Genomic DNA, 13,068 nt, shown 5'->3' with positions numbered 1-13,068 from the left:
TGTTTTGATCGGACGTGTAGATCAGTCCGAGCATGACCAAACAGGAGGCATTAGAAAATGTCGATTTCATTTCAAGGTTGGCCATTTTATTTAGACTGCTGGCAATAGTCAGTGTCATTCTGTTGGCAACTGTAGTCATTGTATTTATGCATTCTAGTTTCCTCTGACAGAAATTACATTTGTTTATGGATTAGTAACACGACCCCGTCTCGCCTCCTGTAATCATTAATTATTACACACTGTTATTTTTGCACTTATTCAACATTTTTGCCTTGCTTTTGCTGTCAAATATTTCACTGATTTTGCTTATCTGCTCCATTATTAGCTTAAAAAAACCCAACAAGCGAACAACAAGTTGAGGTAACAGAATTCAGAAACAGACATTTCTTTGGATAGACCGGGCTATAACTTCTAGTAAGTAATAATTATATTAACTAGTTAATTTAATAGGTACAAATATTATGTACAAATTAGGACTAAGAAATAAATAATGGGCTTCAGGGAGCATGTGAGGTAAAACTGGATTGGGTTAAGAACAAAACCTTGAGGAATCCCACATTAGGACCCACTTGGCAGAATGGTAATCACGATGATACAGCCCCTAGCAAAAAAGTATGGTATCCAGTAGGGATGTGAATCTTTGGGTGTCCCACGATTCAATTCAATATCGATTCTTGGGGTCACGATTGGATTCGAAATCGATTTTTTTTTTCAATTCAACACGATTCTCGATTCAAAAACAATTTTTTCCCGATTCAAAAGGATTCTCTATTCATTCAATACATAGGATTTCAGCAGGATCTACCCCAGTCTGCTGACATGCAAGCAGAGTAGTACATTTTTGTAAAAAGCTTTTATAATTGTAAAGGACAATGTTTTATCAACTGATTGCAATAATGTAAATTTGTTTTAACTATTAAATGAACCAAAAATATGACTTATTTTATCTTTGTGAAAATATTGGACACAGTGTGTTGTCAAGCTTATGAGATGCGATGCAAGTGTAAGCCACTGTGACACTTTTGTTCTTTTTTTTTTTATTTTTATAAATGTCAAATGATAATGTCAATGAGGGATTTTTAATCACCGCTATGTTGAAATTGTAGCTAATATTGATACTGTTGTTGATAATATTCATTTTTGTTTCACTACTTTTGGTTTGTTCTGTGTCGTGTTTGTGTCTCCTCTCAATTGCTCTGTTTATTGCAGTTCTGAGTGTTGCTGGGTCGGGTTTGGTTTTGGAATTGGATTGCATTGTTATGGTAGTGCTATGTATTGTTTTGTTGGATTGATTAATAAACATTTTTTTAAAAGATTAATAAATTAATAAAAATTTAAATTAAAAATAAAATCAATTTTTTTAAAATGAGAATCGAATCTGAATCGCACAACGTGAGAATCGCGATTCGAATTCGAATCGATTTTTTCCCACACCCCTAGTATCCAGTGTTGGAGGATGTTCATTCAGTTGTATAATTTTGTAGAGAAAAAAAGCGCATAACAAACATGACACACAACTATAGTCATTTTATATGGCAACTTTCTGGCTTTAAGAATGTAAAGAGTACAAAATAAGGAAAATAATTCTAGATTTGTTGCTAGCCGTTTTAAAAAAAATTTAAAGTCACTAAAATCTCTAGACACTTGAAAAGTTCTCACCAAAGTATATTGTACAACAAAAAAGTTAAAAAGTTAAAGTACCAAAGATAGTCACACACACAATAGGTGTGGTGAAATTAACCTCTGCATTTGACCCATCCCCTTGATCACCCCCTGGGAGGGGAGGGGAGCAGTTAGTAGCAGCGGTGGCCGCGCCCGGGAATAATTTTTGGTGATTTAACCCCCAATTCCAACCCTTGATGCTGAGTGCCAAGCAGGGAGGTAATGGGTCCCATTTTTATAGTCTTTGGTATGACTCGGCCGGGGTTTGAACTCACAACCAACCGATCTCAGGGCGAACACTCTAACCACAAGCAGCAACAATTGAAAGTACAGCAAAACGGTATAGTATTAAAATATATGTTAATGCTACTTAATCATAACAGATTTGTTTTTAAATGCATGTATACATTTGTTTTGCCTTTTTAAAGAAAATCATATCATCGTGGCAAATTATGCAAATTATTGGATGCAGTCATGGTGACCACGCCCCCTAACCACGGCCCACGGCCACAGGTATCTTGGCAATCTAGAAGAAACCCTGAGCCTTTTGTTTGGTGATGTTCCAATGAGAATTATGAAGACGACTGCCTGAAGAAAGACATTTCCACAGTCGATGACATGAGGTTGCACTGGCAAAATGGCTGTCATTACATCATCAATAAATACACAAGTTTAACTTTTCCTATTCCATCAATCGCAAGCATGTTTGGGATCGACGACATAATTTTTCAAGATGATAATGCATCTTGCCATAGATCAAAAACTGTAAAAACCTTGAGAGCCATAAAGTCAGTGTCATGGCCTGCAAATAGTCAGAATCGCAATCCAATTGAAAATCTATGGTGGAAATACAAGAAAATGGTCCATGACAAGACTACAACCGGCAAAGCTGATCTGTGTTGTTAAAAGGAAAGGCCATGTAACACAGTGTTAAAAATGCCCCTGTGCCAACTTTTTTGCAATGTGTTGTTGCCATTAAATTCTAAGTTATTGATTATTTGCAAAAAAAAAAATTACGTTTCTCAGTTCAAACATTAAATATCTTGTCTTTGCAGTATATTCAATTGAATATAAGTTGAAAAGGATTTGCAAATCATTGTATTCTGTGTTTATTTACAAATTACACAACATGCCAACTTCACTGGTTTTGGGTTATGTACATTCAAGTTACATCTAAATCAGTGTGGGTGGCACTGGGAACAAGGAGTGTAAAGTGTCTCGCCCAAGGAGACATCTGCAGTGACTAGGATGGCGAAAGTCGGAATCGAACCTGGGACCCTCAAATTGCTGGCAAGGCCGCTCTACCGACTGAGCCACAGTGATTCCATGATTTTGTTGCCGACTCCCACAATTAAGTTTCTTGATTTATTTCAGTGTTTCTGGAAGGATGAAATGTTGCAAATTTGAAATGAGTCAGGTCTGTTATCTGCTTCTTTTTTTTCTGTACAATTAAACAACTGAATGAACATTCTCCAAAACCAGTGATTCCATACTTTTTTCCAGTATGATACGCTATGACGGCCACTTTATTCTCTCTTTGCTTATCTGTTTTTCCATCCCTGGCTGTTTCCTTCATGTTAAGATACTAAATGACATGGCTCCCGTGAAAACAGTCATGATCAAAGCCCGCTCGGAACCATGGATGAATCCGGACCTATTAGCTGCCATAAAAGACAGAGACAGGAAATACTCTGAATACCAAAAATGTAAAACAGAAGTAGATAAACAACCCAATAATATCAACCTCAAATTACTCCTTTCAACTCTCAAAAAGCAATGCAGTAAATTAAGAAATAAGTCAACTAACCTGACTAAATCCTTAAAAAAAAATTACATTAACGACAAAATAGAGGAAAACACGAATAAGCCACGTGAGCTCTGGAAAATTCTCAACAACCAGCTTCCTGGTTGCAGCCAGAAACTTAAAACAAGACTCACCAAATCAGCATCAAGGAGGGTGACTCCCTCATTACAGACAAAATGGAGGTAGCTAGCAGACTTAACATCTTTTTCACCAGCATAGCCGCAACTCTTGTCAACAAGCTGTCCCACCACTCTGGTCGCTTTGGTGTAGAACACATTAAAGCCTTCTACAGAAAGCTAGGAGTATCCAACGATGATTTCAAATTAGAAATGGTCACAGCTGATGAGGTGTTTAAAAAATTGAGCGCGCTCCACCCTAACAAGGCCACCGGCCTTGATAATATTCCCTCCAGATTCCTCAGGGACTCTGCCTCCATCATTGCCCCGATCATCACGCACATAATAAACCTATCAATTACACAAGGCCAAGTACCAAAAGATTTTAAGATAGCAAGAGTAACTCCCCTCTTTAAAAAAGGAAGCAAATTGGAACCTGGCAACTACCGACCTGTTTCTATTCTCAGCTCCATTTCAAAAGTAATGGAGAAAATAGTTTATGAACAGGTCGATAGTTACCTTGCCACTAATAAACTCATGTACAAATTCCAATCCGGCTTCAGAACTAACCACTCCACTGACACATGCCTTCTCTATCTGACCGACCACATCAAACATGAGGTGGACGCGGGCAAATACTGCGGCCTGGTCATGCTGGACCTTCAGAAGGCCTTTGACACCGTTAACCACGCTATACTGTTGGATAAGCTCAGAGCAATCGGATTTAACAAAACCTCTTGGAGCTGGATGCAGTCTTACTTGGAGGGGAGGGAGCAGGTGGTAGAGGTGAACGGCACTGTGTCCCCCCCCCCCCTCTCGGTGAGCTGTGGAGTCCCCCAAGGCAGTATATTGGGACCTTTACTGTTCCTAATATACATAAACGACATGTCATCGGCATGCGACTGTGAATTGTTTTTGTTTGCGGATGACTCTGCCTTGCTGGTACCAGACAAGGACAAGTCACAGGTGGAGAAAATCCTCAGTGCTGAGCTCTGTAGAACTTGCACCTGGCTCGCTGACAACAAGCTATCCATACACTTGGGTAAAACAGAATCCATCCTGTTTGGGTCCCACATCAAACTTAAGAGAGTCAATGACTTCACCATAAAAGTAGGTGACAGTGTCATCACCAGGAAAGATGAGGTCACCTACCTAGGTTCCATTCTAGAGGCTAACCTTTCCTGTGATAAAATGGCAACCAAGGTAATCAAAAAGGTTAACCAACGAACGAGATTTCTCTACATAATTTCCTCTCTGGTCAACAAAAGCACCTTGAGGATTTTGGCGGGAACTCTCATTCAACCCTTTTTCGATTATGCATGCACCTCCTGGTACCCTAGCACCTCCAAAACCCTCAAATCTAAACTCCAAACATCTCAGAACAAGCAAGTCAGGTTACTTCTAGACCTCCACCCCAGATCCCACCTCACTCCTACCCACTTCTCTAAAGTGGGCTGGCTCAAGGTGGAGGACAGAGTTAATCAACTTGCACTGAGCCTAGTCTATAAAATCCGCTACACCTCCCTGATACCGAAGAACATGTCAAACTACTTCCTTAACGTAAATGACCGCCATAACCACAACACCAGGGGGTGCTCCACTAACCACGTTAAACCCAGATTCCGAACTAACAAAGGTCTTAACTCATTCTCTTTCTATGCCACATCAATGTGGAATGCGCTCCCAACAGGTATAAAAGAAAGGGCATCTCTATCCTCCTTCAAAACCGCAATAAAAGTTCACCTCCAGGCAGCTACAACCCTAAACTAACACCCTCCCCGGATTGCTAATAATCAAATGTAAACAATCAAATGCAGATACTTTTTCTTTTTCTTATGCCTTCTGATCTCTCTCTCTCTCTCTCTCTCTATGTCCACTACTTGATGTCCATATCCCCCCCCCCCCTCCACACCCCTGATTGTAAATAATGTAAATAATTCAATGTGATTATCTTGTGTGATGACTGTATTATGATGATAGTATATATGATAGTATATATCTGTATCATGAATCAATTTAAGTGGACCCCGACTTAAACAAGTTGAAAAACGTATTCGGGTGTTACCATTTAGTGGTCAATTGTACAGAATATGTACTTCACTGTGCAACCTACTAATAAAAGTCTCAATCAATCAATCAAAAACCCTACTCTTTTCTTTCTTTACTAGTGGCTATGGCCTCCTCCTCCGCCTCCTCCTCGTCCTCTCTCTAACACCTGTGCTCATGCAGAGGAGGAGTTTCCGTAAAGAAGGAAGCCCCCGAGGGCAGCAAGGCACCTCACAGATGGTTAGCAAATTACACCTTCATTACCTCTCCACTACGCTTCCTCTGGTCAGCGCCTTCACAATGACTCGCTGTTCCTGTCACATCTGCCAGCATGTTGGCCTGCGGCAATTAAGAGGAAATAATAAAAACACCCACAGTTGTTTGTTTGCTTGTTTGCCGCTGGTTGTACCGTCGTATAATACGACTGTATCATTAGGGCATCTACAGAGATGATATCATATTCTGTTTTCAATCTGTAACCTCAAGGTTTATTTGCTGCACGAGATGGTAATCTAATAATGCCCATGTGGAGAACCAATGTTCTACTGAGTTAACATCTTGAACATGATCTTATCCTTTTACAGCCCTGATATGTAATTTAAAAGGAAAATCACATATTGCTTTCATTCCCCCTGAGAAATGAAGTGAAAGCAAAAACACGGCACAAAATGTGGTTCAAGTAGCGTAAACCGAGAAGGAGCTTAAGTAGTCAAGTAGGGCTGCACAATTCTGCAAAAAAAGTGAACCATGTTTTTGCTAAGAATTGGGATGGCGATCATTTTGATTATTGTGTGAATGCTCCAAAGCACTCACACATATGGATTTCTACACCAAAATTGATCTATTGTTATTCCTCTACTTCTTCTTCTCCAGATTTTGGCGCGCTCTCCCTTTCACATTTTTCATCCGATTTTATTAGTTATGCAAGATTTTATTTAATATTATTTATTTATTTTATACAAACCCCGTTTCCATATGAGTTGTGAAATTGTGTTAGATGTAAATATAAACAAAATACAATGATTTGCAAATCATTTTCAACCCATATTCAGTTGAATATGCTACAAAGACAACATATTTGATGTTCAAACTGATAAACATGTTTTTTTTTTGCAAATAATCATTAACTTTAGAATTTGATGCCAGCAACACGTGACAAAGAAGTTGGGAAAGGTGGCAATAAATACTGATAAAGTTGAGGAATGCTCATCAAACACTTATTTGGAGGATCCCACAGGTGAACAGGCAAATTGGGAACAGGTGGGTGCCATGATTGGGTATAAAAGTAGATTCCATGAAATGCTCAGTCATTCACAAACAAGGATGGGGCGAGGGTCACCACTTTGTCAACAAATGCGTGAGCAAATTGTTGAACAGTTTAAGAAAAACCTTTCTCAACCAGCTATTGCAAGGAATTTAGGGATTTCACCATCTACGGTCCATAATATCATCAAAGGGTTCAGAGAATCTGGAGAAATCACTGCACGTAAGCAGCTAAGCCCGTGACCTTCGATCCCTCAGGCTGTACTGTATCAACAAGCGACATCAGTGTGTAGAGGATATCACCACATGGGCTCAGGAACACTTCAGAAACCCACTGTTAGTAACTACAGTTGGTCGCTACATCTGTAAGTGCAAGTTAAAACTCTCCTATGCAAGGCGAAAACCGTTTATCAACAACACCCAGAAACGGCGTCGGCTTCGCTGGGCCTGAGCTCATCTAAGATGGACTGATACAAAGTGGAAAAGTGTTCTGTGGTCTGACGAGTCCACATTTCAAATTATTTTTGGAGACTGTGGATGTCGTGTCCTCCGGACCAAAGAGGAAAAGAGCCATCCGGATTGTTATAGGCGCAAAGTTGAAAAGCCAGCATCTGTGATGGTATGGGGGTGTATTAGTGCCCAAGACATGGGTAACTTACACATCTGTGAAGGCGCCATTAATGCTGAAAGGTACATACAGGTTTTGGAGCAACATATGTTGCCATCCAAGCAATGTTACCATGGACGCCCCTGCTTATTTCAGCAAGACAATGCCAAGCCACGTGTTACATCAATGTGGCTTCATAGTAAAAGAGTGCGGGTACTAGACTGGCCTGCCTATAGTCCAGACCTGTCTCCCATTGAAAATGTGTGGCGCATTATGAAGCCTAAAATACCACAACGGACTGTTGAACAACTTAAGCTGTACATCAAGCAAGAATGGGAAAGAATTCCACCTGAGAAGGTTAAAAAATGTGTCTCTTCAGTTTCCAAATGTTTACTGAGTGTTGTTAAAAGGAAAGGCCATGTAACACAGTGGTGAACATGCCCTTTGGCATGTGTTGCAGCCATGAAATTCTAAGTTAATTATTATTTGCAAAAAAAAAAAAAAGTTTATGAGTTTGAACATCAAATATCTTGTCTTTGTAGTGCATTCAATTGAATATGGGTTGAAAAGCAAATAATTGTATTCCGTTTATATTTATATCTAACACAATTTCCCAACTCATATGGAAATGGGGTTTGTAATAGAAATGTGTAGGGGGGGTGTATGGTGTGGTGATTAAATATGTATTCTGATAGATGTTCTTCACAGAAAATGAGCCAAAGCCATTGAGTCTCAGTTTGAAAAATTAATTAATTGTATCATTTTTCTTTTAATAAAAAATGAAAACGGGTCTCACAGACCCCAACACCACACAATATGTTCCCCATCTATTTGTATTTGTGTCTTACTCTCTCTGCTACTGTTACCCAATAGCATTATTTCAGATTTACAAAGGTTAAAGGTCTGTTTTTGTCAAATTATCTCTTTAATTTAATTTAGAGTAGTAGACAAGCTTTGTTTCCTTTTATACAATATAACATACCAAAATTGGAGAAAGCGGTCAATTCTTCCCTCAGTCCTTTCAGGCAATGATAGCATGACACAAGTTGTGAAGGTTCTCCCCCAAAACACCACATAAAAGAAATGTCAACACATAACAATTGTCATTAAGGACTAATATTTATAAAAGGTATAACCTTACCATTTATGCCATGAAAAACTTAATTATTTTAATTACTGCCAACCTGTTTCTGTTTTTGCACTTCCTGCTTCCCCTAAACAGGAAGTGGAGGCAGTCACATGACAAGGGAAAACAGGAAGTTCACTCATCCAAAGAAGAAACTGGTGATTAAGGTAAATACTTTTTAAATATTGTTTGCTCGATTTATAAAGATATATGTATTCATATTAATACCTCAAATTACAGATTGTATGTTGAAGTAAAATACATCTTAATTACTTTATGTGAAGTTTTACATTAAAGGCCTACTGAAATGAATTTTTTTTATTTAAACGGGAATAGCAGATCCATTCTATGTGTCATATTTGATCATTTCGCGATATTGCCATATTTTTGCTGAAAGGATTTAGTAGAGAAAATCGACGATAAAGTTCGCAACTTTTGCTTGCTGATAAAAAAAGCCTTGCCTGTACCGGAAGTAGCGTGATGTCAGAGGAGGTAGTATTCCTCACAATTTTCCTTTGTTTACAATGGAGCGAGAGAGATCCGGACCGAGAAAGTGACAATTACCCCATTAATTTGAGCGAGGATGAAAGATTCGTAGATGAGGAACGTTACAGTGAAGGACTTGAGAGGCAGTGATGGAAGTATCTTTTTTCGCTCTGACCGTAACTTAGGTACAACCTAGCTCATTGGATTCCACACTCTCTCCTTTTTCTATTGTGGATCACAGATTTGTATTTCAAACCACCTCAGATACTATATCCTCTTGAAAATGAGAGTCGAGAACGCGAAATGGACATTCACAGTGACTGAACATGTAAATACACGGTTAATATTTTTCAGCTTGGCGAAGCTAAAAAAATAGAAGCTAACCTAGCTACGTAGCCAACGTGATAGCATCAGTCTCAAATGCAGATAGAAACTAAATTTTTAAAAACCCTGACTGGAAGGATAGACAGAAGATCAACAATACTATTAAACCATGAACATGTAAATACACGGTTAATATTATTCAGCTTGGCGAAGCTAAAAAAAATAGAAGCTAACCTAGCTACGTAGCCAACGTGATAGCATCAGTCTCAAATGCAGATAGAAACTAAATTTTAAAAAACCCTGACTGGAAGGATAGACAGAAGATCAACAATACTATTAAACCATGAACATGTAAATACACGGTTAATATTTTTCAGCTTGGCGAAGCTAAAAAAAATAGAAGCTAACCTAGCTACGTAGCCAACGTGATAGCATCAGTCTCAAATGCAGATAGAAACTAAATTTAAAAAAAACCCTGACCGAAAGGATAGACAGAAGATCAACTATTAAACCATGAACATGTAAATACACGGTTAATATTTTTCAGCTTGGCGAAGCTAAAAAAAATAGAAGCTAACTTAGATGCGGCGGCGGGCGTTGTACGCTTTTGACGACACCCCGGCCGCCATCAGAGTCGGCAAGAAACATATATTTCCCCAAAGTTACGTACGTGACATGCACATAGCGACACGCACGTACGGGCAAGCGATCAAATGTTTAGAAGCCAAAGCTGTACTCACCGTAGTGCGTCTGCTATCCTGCTCAAAACACAACACAACCTCCTGGTGTTGGTGTTGCTGTAGTCCGCCGCTCCACCAATCGCACCTACAACTTTCTTATTTGCAGTCTCCATTGTCCATTAAACAAATTGCAAAAAGATTCACCAACACAGATGTCCAGAATACTGTGGAATTTTGTCGAACAAAACAGAGGTATTTGAATTGGGTCCAAACACTTCCCTTGACCTCGTGACGTCACGCGGATACGTCATCATACTGCGACGTTTTCCAGCGGAAGTTTCCTGGGAAGTTTAAAATTGCACTTTATAAGTTAACCCGGCCGTATTGGCATGTGTTGCAATGTTAAGATTTCATCATTAATATATAAACTATCAGACTGCGTGGTCGCTAGTAGTGGGTTTCAGTAGGCCTTTACGGCTTTCACCCCCACTCCCTAACTTAATGATACAGTCCACTCTGCACATTCACTCTAAAAGCGTGGATCATTTTTTGGAGAATATTTATTACCTCAGTCAACATGTTTTCTTCCACTCTGCTGTGGCTTGCATTTTTGTTGAAGTCCTTTTGAGACATTACCAACATTTCACTCACATTTTACCAACATAATGCTAGATTAGCCTAAACAAAATGATCAAACATATGACTCCCATGTTGTCTGTAGCTGACCGACATATAGTTGATAGGCTTTAAGAAGTGTAGCGAAGCCTCTTTTTTTTAAAATTATTATTATTCTTATTATTTATACAAAATGGTCCTTTGTGAAGTGGTGGGTGTGTATCAATCAATCAAACTTTATTTATAAAGCGATTTTCATACATAAAAGAAATGCAACACAAACTTTACAGACTTAAAAACAATACCCCAATGACCCACAACCTCCATCATCGCACACACACAAATACTGAGCACACACATGAACAAATGAATGCATGGCTGAGTACAGAGGAGCCAGGTGAAGAAACACTATCACAGGAGCCATCTGCACCAGGAGATCATCAGACCATGGCCACCAGGACGCTGACACAAAGTGTCCCCACAGCTATGGCTGATAATCCCTGATGCAAATGGCTCCCTCTGAGGAATGCTGGGAAGTAAAAATAGTAAAACCTGTAAAATAGTAAGGACCATGAGTAGGAATAAAGGATCAAATTAAAGTAAAACATAAGAGGTTAAAAATAAATTTACGGTAAATATATAATAAATAAATAATAAATAAATAATATTAAATAAAATCTTGCATAACTAATATGATCAAAAGTAAAGTAGGAATGACTTAGAAAGCATTTATAAATATTAGGTAAAAGCCAAATCAAAAGATGGGTATTTAGCCTGTTCTTAAAAACATCAAGGTTCTCTGCAGCCCTGAGGTTCTCCGGCAAGCTGTTCCATAGACGGGGGGCCGTAATAGTGGAAAGATGCCATCCCGTAAATTTTTGTCCTGACTTTTGGAATAATTAGGAGATAAGTACCACAGGGTCTGCAAAGGTTCGTAGGGTAAAAGCAAATCTGAAAGATAAGAAGGCCCAATACCATAAAAACATTTGTAAACCATAAGAACCTTAAAATTGAACCTGAGCCAATGCAGAGATTTTAAAACTGGTGTAATGAGGAGTACAGATGTAATTACCTTTTTAGGAAGACCAGAAAGCAGGGCGTGACAATAATCTATACGACTTGTAATAAGAGCATGCATTAACGTCTCCATGTTGCCCTGAGAGATAACTGGGCGAACTCTGGCTATATTCTCAAGATGATAAATAACTATTTTTGTCATATTTTGTATATGTCGTATAAAACTAAGGTCAGAGTCGAAAACGACGCCCAGACTTTTTGTCAGGCTTGGTCAAAAGATAGGACTCAGATGCAGAGTAGGGATTAATTTGGCACGCTTTTATTCTAAAAGCTTCCTTTCACCTCCAGAGTCAGGGCAATTCAATATAGGCTATAACTAAACTAGTCGGCGAAAAAGGTTCCACAAAAAGGAACAACCTAAAATCTCTCCGAAAGGAGGAAAACACAAAAACAATAACGAACTATACTTGGCGCCGTATATTCTATGAAATGTATTATAAAACAAAAACGCTCTAAAAGGAGGGAGAAACAATGGCTATGAAACTTCTACACTGCCTCTAATCTAAAAAAAGGTTAACAAAAAATGTCACTCAAAAAGTTGAGGAAAAGGAAGAACTGTAAGAAAAACTGAAAACTCACCACTTTGGCTGTAAAACTAAATAACACAAAATCACTCTGCTGAGGACGAGGAAAAGAAAACTCAAAATATCAACGAAGGAATTCAGGATCATCATCATCATCATTTCTTTTTATTCCTTTCATGAAAATGCATATATACAAGCCATATACAGTTGACACTTTCATTGTTTTTTTGTTTCTTATACATTTCCATGATCAGAAAGGAGCAGATGGAAGAATAATATTTTTATATTTATCTGCCCCCTTTTTAACACAAATTATTTTAGATGACTTTATCACTGTTCCCGCCACCAACACCCAAACTCCAAAATTCTTAAAATTTTCTTTTAAGCATTTTCAAAATGACACGTCCAATCAAAATCAAAAATCAGTTTGATATAATTCCAGGTGTCTCTTTTTGTAACTCTTTTTAAATTCAAAGATATTCTCACAACTTTTTAAGTCTTTGTCTAGAGAATCGAGAATTTCAAACACGAGACGTGGCAAGGCATGGACAGGGTGCTAGAGAGGCACGAATAAACGAGACAATCTGGCACAGAACAAAGGGAGACGTGGGCTTATACGACACATGAGGGTAATGGGGAACAGGTGGAAACAATCAGGGATCAGGAATGACGTCAGACTGATGACACAAAAGGAAGGGCAAGTGACCTGAAACGAGAAGAGTTACTTTTCAAACTAAA

The sequence above is a fragment of the Entelurus aequoreus genome, linkage group LG05 (assembly GCF_033978785.1).
Source record: "Entelurus aequoreus isolate RoL-2023_Sb linkage group LG05, RoL_Eaeq_v1.1, whole genome shotgun sequence".
NCBI lineage: Eukaryota > Metazoa > Chordata > Actinopteri > Syngnathiformes > Syngnathidae > Entelurus > Entelurus aequoreus.
The sequence above is the reverse complement of the archived record's forward strand: the minus strand, read 5'-3'. Positions refer to the sequence as shown.